Raw genomic sequence first — 10220 nt, forward strand, 5'->3', positions numbered from 1 at the left:
TCAAAGGCCAGCATGGAAGTATACGAATGCGGGAAAGTATTTGTACAACACAGTGTTGTACAAATACTTTCCCGTGTTTGTATACCGTACTTTCAATTGTACTATCTTAGTGGAGATGGGTTGAACACAAAATTTCATATATGTGTATGTAACTTGAGTATACAAATATATAAGAAATAATGCGCTGAACTTATATCTCTCTTGATAGCCTAGTTGAAAAGTCACTGTTGCACTTGTCATGAGGATGCCGGGTTTGAGTCCTGGGAAGTACCAAATTTCAATTTCAGCATGCTGGCCTTTGATGGCTTAGAATCATAGTGCATTGTGGTTGTTAAAATGTATCTCTAATCACTGGGACCCATTCAGTGTTGTACAAATACTTTCCTGTGTTCGTATACTTCCAATTGTACTATCATAGTGGAGATGGGTTGAACGCAAAATTTCATGTGTATGTAACTCAAGCATACAAATATATAAGAAATAATGCACTGAACTTATATCTCTCTTGATAGCCTAGTTGGAAAGACACTGTCGCACTTATCATGAGGATGCTGGGTTTGAGTCTTGGGCAGTACCACATTTCAATTTCAGCATGCTGGCCTTTGATGGCTTAGAATTACAGTGCATTGTGGTTGTTAAAATGTATCTCTAATCACTGGGACCCATTATATATATATATATATATATATATATATATATATATATATATATACATATATATATATATATGTATATGTATATATTCCTGTATATTATAATCATCAATATGCTGTGTTATCCTTTTTGGAAATTTGGAAATGGCCCCCTCGTAATTAGTAAAGTGAAAATTAATGGGGAAATAATAAGGCACAGGAGTGTATGAGTAAACATTACATGGAGAAAGAAGCCACAAGAAATTAAAATCAGAATATGATGAGAGATACAATAGCAGCAAACACTTGAAATAAGAAATATTGGTAACATTTTTGCAAGTGTCTACACCCACCCAATAATCAAGGATGTCAGAAATCAATGTATGATTCTTGCAATTTCTTTAATAATTTCCATTTTCAGGAAACATTTCAGCAACACCCCACCCATCCCCATTGCAGAGCCACTGGGTTGGCGAGTAAATGAGTGAATTTTGGCACAAGTAACACACTGCACCCATAAATAAAATTATAAAATATTTGTCATTTATCTTATGATTGAGGAAAAGTCTACAGAACCTTAACTATTGCTAGGTTAAGTTAAACTCATCCCTCATGCATGGTAGGTGTGATTTGTTGAGTTATGAATATTTACAACATATTCATGCTTGTACATCACGACTATAATATGAAGCATGGAGGGGGGGTTAGGTTATGGTGAATGACTGCTCCTGGAACCTTCCGATATAAATTACATATATTGGGTGAAGCTATGGTTCTCTCTGTGACATTTCACTGCATGCATTTGAAGTATTCCACTCCCAAATAATGTATGATACTCCTACAATCCGCATCCATCGCAATGAAAAGAAGTTGCCAAGAATATATTACCCCTAGAAACGTATCCCCGAATTCGTTGCTTAGTATCTATGGTCGTTGCATGCGAGAATGTAAACAATAGATGAGTTTTGACAAGACTTCATTCTGACTACCAAATTGGAAGTGCCCATATTCGATCAGAACTAACATGAAACCAGGCATTATCAAGTGACGAACAGACAAGGAAAATAACCTCCACCATACAATAAATACATGTGCACCATTGTCGAGCATCCTCAATATTACACTTATTACCCGTAGCTAGGTCAACATGAAATGGAATTCCTGATATTTGAGCTGAAGTAGTTCTCATGGGATGCAAACAGTCGCAATGAGTATAATGCAGTTTGAATTGCCAATCTAGCTGTCCTAGTTCTTGAGATATTGCATTTTGAATGGAATTTGGGCCGAAACGTGCGGTCTGACTAATCGCCGATCAAACGTAAACAATGACGGTTTTTACTAAAAGGCACAATTTTATATAACAATTTAGTATATGGTTGCATTATTTGACCTATTTTCTTTACGATGTGTGATTTCCATGTAATTTGATCATAGAATTACATTTCTATCCTCTGCAAAATTACCCACCACATCTACAAATACCGTCAAATTACATGAAAATCACACATTTTAAAGAAAATAGTTTGAATAATTCAACTATATGCAAGCTATTACACTAATAACACAATAGTAACAAACTTAATAGTGTAGTTTGATCCATACCACCAGTGATCATAGATAGCGGGCAGGAAGAATCGTAGCTGTGGTCGGTAATATTACGGAGGATAAAAATGTAACTTCTCTTTGATCAAATTACATGAAAATCACACATTTTAAAGGAAATGGTTCAAATAATGCAACTATAATCTACTACACTAATAACATAATAGTAAGAAACTTAATAGAGTGAAGTTTGATCCATACCACCAGTTATAAATAAGATGGCGGGATGGATGTTGATGTTACTATCCGATAATCCGACCCGATAGAAAAAAAACTAATTAGTACCACCGATTTCTCAGCTCTTCCGTAACACGCTGCCTTTAATTTGGTATTAGAATAATCCGCGAGACTAGTAGTGTTCGTTTATTTTGGTTAGTTGCCATAACTCTGAATTTATTTTGCTCTTTTTTTATGCTGAAACATAAACCAATTTTCGATTTACTGCTGAATGCAAACCGCCATGTTTATCTTTTGTTTTTATGTACCGACATGTAACTGATGATGTAATTGTTTGAAATTTACTACGATCGTAGTAAATACACTCGCATAACATTTGTATGAATGAAATTTCCGGCGGTATGTAAATTTGGCCGTTTGCATGGCGTGCGCATAAAATGACGCGCTATTGTGCTCGTCATCGACGGTGGCGCCTCTGGTGGTGTTTGACCTACCTATTACCAGCTTGCATGTCATGATGTTGTGCTTCTAAATTATATGCCACTTCTGGATATCACAGATGTCCTAGGAATCTCAAAGATTCTTTTTAGTATATATTAAGTAACTGCTCATACAATAAAGGATATATTTGTATTCAATTGATACGAAACGACTGTCTCTGGTCCCCTTAACCCCCTACGTCTGTTGTCTGTGTAACTTAGCGTAGAATAACAATCTAATGAAGACCACAATGGAAATAAGCGTACGTTTTTTTGTGTTATCCTCGGCAATTTTGTGATTATCATTTCGAAATATGTGTTATTGTATTTATTTTTTGCACTTCATGTATACTGATTCTTTGCCAAATAAGTTTACTTACTAATAACTTGTAGAGGACGAAGTGGCGGCCAGCCAAGATGAATGTAAACAAATAACATACGAGCAGAGTTGCCAGATTAGCCTTTTCTAGGCCAAAACCCTCAATTTTGGCTTCTTTTTCAAGCATTTGGCCTAAGGATATTTAGTTTGGCCTAAATGACTAAATCTGGCTTTTTTTTTTTTTTTTTAGAGTGTGGCTTAAATATATCTTATTTGACTTCAGTAAGCTCATCTGATAATAGTGAGTTGAATACTGAGTTCATTCGCCACCTCCTAAGACAAAACTAATCCAAGTTATAGTCTACCATATAGTCGAGTGCGTGTATCTTTTCTTTTCTTTTTATTTTGTGATCCATGCAATTTGTCCCATTTACTCTTATGGCACAAAGATGAAATTGGACGAATCACCTGTGTGATGTTGATGGCGCACGGGATCCATGTGCAACTTTTGGCGTGATTTTTTTTTCTTAACTGTCTGACGTAATTTTAGGCCTTCAATCAATAGTAAGCTATGTTCATAAACAAGCAAGGAGTAGGCTACATTGGTAGGGTACTGAATATAGAAATATATTGTGTTTTGATTAATAAAATTGGTCAAATCATTTTCCATCCCACAAAAGCGTTCGTTCTGGTTGTTTATATTTATGTAGAGTGGAAAAGATCGTTGACATTAAATTTTCATTAGTGTTTTTAGTGATTTTCAAGTGCTTAATTATTTAGGAGTATTTATTTTTTCAGGTGCATGCATTTTAGAATAAGAATCAGCCTGCAATCTTCAATAGCCTAAGATGCCGAAATGGAACCTCAGTTATGACAGTGCCAGGAGGTACAGAGCTGAGTGGGAGAAAAAGTTTATGTTGGTGAAATATGCACCTGATGGCTCTGGTGAGGCGTATTGTAAGTTATGTCACTGTAATCTGAACCCCAAAATGTGCTCATTACAAAACCATGAAAAATCGGAGAAACACAAGAAGACAATACACCAGCACTTGCACCACCAATCAATTTTCAGTCAACAACACCCAACGATGTCAAACAGGCAGAATTGGAACTTGCTGTTGCAGTCTGCTGCTATTGCTTAACTTCCTCTGTGGACCACATTGGTGAAATGATTAAAAAAAAAATGGGAAAGGTAGCATCTTAGGAAAAATCAATCTTCTTAGAACTAAATGTAGCAAACTGATTACGGAAGTTGTGTCCCCAACCCTTAAACAAGAACTGAAGAAGGATCTAGAAGGAGAAAAATTTGCCCTTTTAGTAGATGAGTCAACCGATGTTGGGACAGTGAAGTATTTATGCATTGCGATACGTTACTGCAGCAAAAAGGGAAAGAGAATAGTAACAGAGTTTGTTGGTCTTATTCCTGTCAATGACACAACAGGGGAAGCATTATTCAGTCATTAATTAAAGCTGCTGTTACAAATCTAGGTTTAGAACTTGGTAACTGCATTGGTTTTGCAAATGATGGTGCCTCAGTTATGACTGGAGTTAATAACTCGGTTTGGACCCGAATACAGCAGGAGTCTCCAGATTGTGTGCAAGTAAAATGTATTTGTCACTCTCTAGCACTGTGCGTGAAGCATGCATTTGAGAAGCTGCTTTCATGCTTGGGATTTTTAATTTCAGAAATACCAAAATGGTTTTCCAAGATTACAGTAAGGAGGGCAGCTTACAAACAATTGTTTAGCATAATGGACCCAACTGAAGAAAGGAAAGGAACCTCGCTGCCATTTCAGCAAGCTTCTCAGACCAGATGGCTAGTACGCGGGAAAGTAATGTACAGCATCTTGATGAACTGGGAAGAACTTAAGGCATACTTCATGTGTGCTGAGCAGGCTAGTGGAGCTGATGCCAGGTATAAGGCACGTATGATTTCTGACATCCTAAATGACCCAATCAACTATTGGTATTTTCACTGTGTCACACCCATTGTTATGGAGTTTGAAGGCGTCAACTCATATTTTCAAGCCACGGATGCCGATCCTCAGAGCATGGAAGGTGAGCTTGCTCAACATCATCATAGTCTACGGGCAAGAGTTTTCAGCCCAGATGAAAGTGAATTAGCTATATCCGAAGTAGATTTTGGAGCTCGCTTTGCCATGGAAGTGGAGAGGTATATCGAGATGCATCAAGTTAGTGGTGAAACGAAAGTTCAGGACGTCAAGGCCCGATGTTACAGCTTTCTCGTGGAGGCCATCAAGCAAGTTGAGAAACGTCTGCCTCCTACTAGGAACATACACAAGGGTCTCAGTAGTCTTGACCCATCAAAATTTTTGAGTCAAACAGCAGGGGTGCCATATAAGGATCTACCATTCCCTACCTTACGAACACAAATATAATGACATTGAACAGCAGTATAGGAATGTATTACATGTAAACTGGGTTGAAGAGGCAGTATTTGACAACAAAATACCAGATGACTCTGTTCAGTTCTGGATAGGAGTAGGTAATCGCTATGATACACTAGGTAACAAATCTTTTATAGACCTAGCAACATATGCATTGTCCTGTCTTGCCACACCAGTTAGCAATGCTCTTGTTGAACGCGTATTTTCTCATGCTACAATAGTTAAAACAAAATTAAGAAACAGACTGAGTACAAGAACCCTAAATACCATTATTCACATCAGAACCCATCTGCACTTTAGAGGTTTGTGTTGCAGGAATTTTGTGGTCACACCTGATATATACCGCTTATTTTCATCTACAAATATGTATGGAGATGAACATGATGTATGTGATGATGTGATTGCCTATGTTTGAACACTGGTTATGTTTCCTTGTTTACCAAAGTCTGGTGCTATAATGCAGAATGTAATTTTGACTTATTTTTTGTTGCTCATGAAAAGGATTATATTTTTATATTGTTTGTGGAAATAATGTCCATGAAACTTACATGCTGAAAAAAAATAATAATGATAATAATAATATGGTTTCTCACTAAAAAGGATTATGAAACAAATTATCGTACTTTTGACTTACTTTTTATACTGTTTATGAAAAATAAAGAACCATTAATTCATTGTGTGCATATGATCTTTTACTTGGCACCACTGAGCTATTTAAAACATCTAAGTTCGTACGCAATATAATCATAGGGGGTCCAATATGGCGGCCACTGCATCACCCGTTGCCCAGGTGGAGGACTTACGAACTACGTAGCGCTTGTGTACACAGATCGCCAATCCAGTAAACCACTATAGCTCAGTGCTCAGTACAAATCGTATAGTATTTGGTGAATTGAGAAGTGGAATAATTAAATATTTTGCCTTTTTACTGCATATTTTTGGCCTTTTTCTGGTCAAAATGCAATGGGTGAAGTAATTTTCCTAGTCCTCCCACTCCCTTTCATAAATTGTCGATTCCAACATGGTAATGTTCATATTTCTATTAAAATAAGGGTTTATTAGAGTTGATCTCCGAGCGGATAAGTGACAAAATACCATGTGATTGTTCAATTTGAGTTAAAAGCATGAAATATGACAGAGTAACGTTAGACTAGAGTCCCAATCTTATGAAGAGTTTCAGATAAGGGGCCATCTCGAAACCTGCCCATAAAGACACTGGCAGTCTTTTTTCCAACATGGCCGGCATGGCTGGACATTATCTTCAGCATTACATGTCAGTGGTTTACTTGGATTACAGGGTGTATACACCAGGTATTCATGTTTTCCTTGCCTATGGGACAGCCGAGATGATAATGAGCACTAAGAAAAAATGGAGTTGCCCCCTCGAGATGACTTGCAGCCAGGAAAATTCAATGTTATCAGATAAGCTTTTGTAGAGCCTACCAAAATGTTGCTATCTTCACTTTATATAAAGCTTGGTTTGATCAGTTTGTATAAGCATTAGTTCATAGTAGAAAAGCATTTCAAGAGATTCGTCAACTCATTCCAAAAATATCAGAGGCCAAAGTTAAGGGTGGTATATTTACTAGTCCGCAAGTAAGGAGAGTGTTGAAGTCAATGCAAATTGAAAATGCAATGAGTACTGTCGAAAGCGAGGCGTGGTGTGCATTTCGAGGTAGAGTTCATGGATTCCTTGCTAATAATAAAGACCCAAAACACAAGCCGCTCGATGTAGCAAAACTCTTGGAAAGCTGTAAGAACTTAGGATGTAGAATGTCATTAAATGTGCACTTTTTGCATTCACATTTGGAATGTTTCGTGAAAACTTGGAAGGAGTGACTGAAGAGTATGGCGAGAATTTCCTTTAGGACATTGTTGCAATGGAGAAAAGATACCAAGGACGATGAGACACTGCTATGATGGGAGGCTATGGTTACTGGTGCGTAAAGATCAAGGAGTTCACAGTAAGAAGTCACGCTCATCAATGCATTTCTAGTGGGCTCTTCCGCATCATATGCTTTTATATTTACATTCTTTCATTAGTTTTAAAAGGAAATACAAGGATAAAACATCAGCTACAATTTATAGACAATGGGAATATGCTAAATATAGTGTACTATCGTAGTTTAACATAGTTTGTTTTGTATATAAAACATTAATTATACTTTTAAATATCGATTATATGCAATTTTCAATTGCATTTCTAAAATCAGAAGAGAAAACAACCGTAGTAACTATAAAGACATTTAAAGAAACAAACTAGTGTTACCCAGTGTTATTGGTCTCACCAATTAAGGGTTTGATTTGGTCTAACATTACTTTGAATCTTCTTAGTTCTGTCGCAATTACTTATGCATTTTTTCTTCCCTCCCTCTCTCTTTTACTGGGTGAGAGACTAGTAAAGTCGGAAGAGGGCCGCGGCCTGAGAGTTGGAAAGGAAATAGGGGACGGCACTCCTTGTGTAATCATTAGGAATAACTAAGCTAGCTAGGATATTTTCGTTTCTACTTGTTCAGTTTCATTTCAGTTAACTTAATCACTAGGTTGGTCTGATGCAATATATACTGGTTGTGGCGGTAGTGTCTGGGTTCTTGGTAGACTCTGTGGCCACCACGCATGGGGCTGTACTCTTTCCTCTTGTCGTTCGTTTCCTTTCGGATGCTCTGGGGTAGTGGGGTCTTCAAGTAATTTGTCCCAGGTTTGATTCCACATACAGTGGTGTGTGATGTTGAGAGGTTCTACGTTGATTCTCTTGTGGATTTCTTCGATTGTTTCATGGTGAGGTTTGGCCACTGGCAAGGTTGAGAGCTGCACGAAAAAAAAAAAAAAAAAAAGTGCTCTAAACGGACAAAACCCCAGCATTATAAAACCCCAGTGGATTTAGATTGACACAACTTTGGTACATACACATACCAACGGCTTTTTCCCTCTTACAGGGGGGGGGGGTAGCCAAAAAGAAAAAGGCAGAGAAACCACTCCCACCCATTCCATTCCCTACATATTCCACTCCCCTCCAACCTCCTCCCTCCCTCTTATCTTGGCACCTCCTGGATGACGGGTAATCCCTGCATCCTGTCCACTGCCCTGAGTCAGAAGCAGTGTCGCAAGACACAGCACATCCACAGCAAGGCTGCTTCATAAATTCGGCGACCCCCCCCCTCTCCGTCCCCCCATGCAGAAACGGAGAAGACGGTGAGAAATCCCTTCGGGCTGCGTCAATTTTTTCTTATACATACTTCCTCACTCCCCATCCCCCACCCGCTCCCACTCATGCATCACAGCATCATCCATACACAACCCTTCTCCATTTACCCCTATCTTCTGTCCTCTCCCGTCCTTCCTCAATAGACATTCCTCTCTTTTGTAATGCCCCTTTCACCCCATCCATCCATCTCATCCTAGGACGCCCCCTCATATTCACTCCTTCCACACCCCTTTTGCTAATCTTTCTTCACTCATTCTTTCCATGTGTCCAAACCATCCTAATACTCGTTCATCAATCCTATCTCCCATTCCACCCGTTCTCCTCCTCACCTCCTCATTTCTCACTCTATCTAGCCTAGTAACCCCTATCATACTTCTCAGACATTTCATTTCTAACACAAACTCCTTCTCTCTTCCTCTCTCATGTTCCATGTTTCTTCCCCGTACAGTGCTGTTGGCACAATCACTCCTTCATATAACCTCCTCTTAGCATCCATTCCCAGATGTCTATTTCTCATTACATTTCAATCTACCAAGGCATTTACTCGCTTCTCTCAATCTATATTCTACTTCCACCCCCGCTTCTCCCTTTCCTGCTACATTCGCACCCAAGTATCTAAAACTATCAACTTCCTCCAGTCTTTCACCCTTTTTGCTCACCTCCAGCCCGCTGTCACTCTCTCCCCTTGTATATCTCATCACCTTCCTTTTGCGCACATTTATCTTCAGCTTCCTTCTTTCACACACCTTCACAAACTCTGTCACTAACTTCCTCAATCCCTCCTCTGATCCTGCTACAAGTGCAGTGTCGTCAGCAAACAACAACTGTCTTGTTAGTTGTTCACAGTGTGAGTTAAATACTATGCGAACTGTTCCTCAGTTTATTTGCACAACACAGCACCACAGGCGATGAATACTGAAATTCTACACTCACACGAAGCACTTGTCTTTCTCTCTCAGCTCGTTCGCTCAATCTGACTTATATCAGTCACTTCTAGCTTAGGTATGGCGATCGTGATAGTTGCGTTCATCCCATTTTCTCTGATTATTTCTTTGCACGCAGAAATTTACATACATCCAAATCTCAGTTATACAATAGTTTAAATTTAATAGTATTAATAATGTATATCCCATTCATTCAACTTTCGCATTACAAATAAAATGATGATTAATCATGTAAACAGAAGTGGCAATTAGTAAAGTTCTGGAACATTCATGCTTGCTATACGTACGAACGCGCACACAATGACGCAGCACTTTTCGTTGTACATCTACACATAATGCTTAATAAAATTAAATGCATTAGGCTTATTTCCCACTTTTCTACATTTTCTTTTATCATCTCCAACCCCTGACCCACTACCCTTGCATTCACCTCTCGCACCATCCCATCCATGTA

Source organism: Oratosquilla oratoria, chromosome 12, assembly GCF_046742065.1.
Source record: "Oratosquilla oratoria isolate Oo_2021 chromosome 12, ASM4674206v1, whole genome shotgun sequence".
Taxonomy (NCBI): Eukaryota; Metazoa; Arthropoda; class Malacostraca; order Stomatopoda; family Squillidae; genus Oratosquilla; species Oratosquilla oratoria.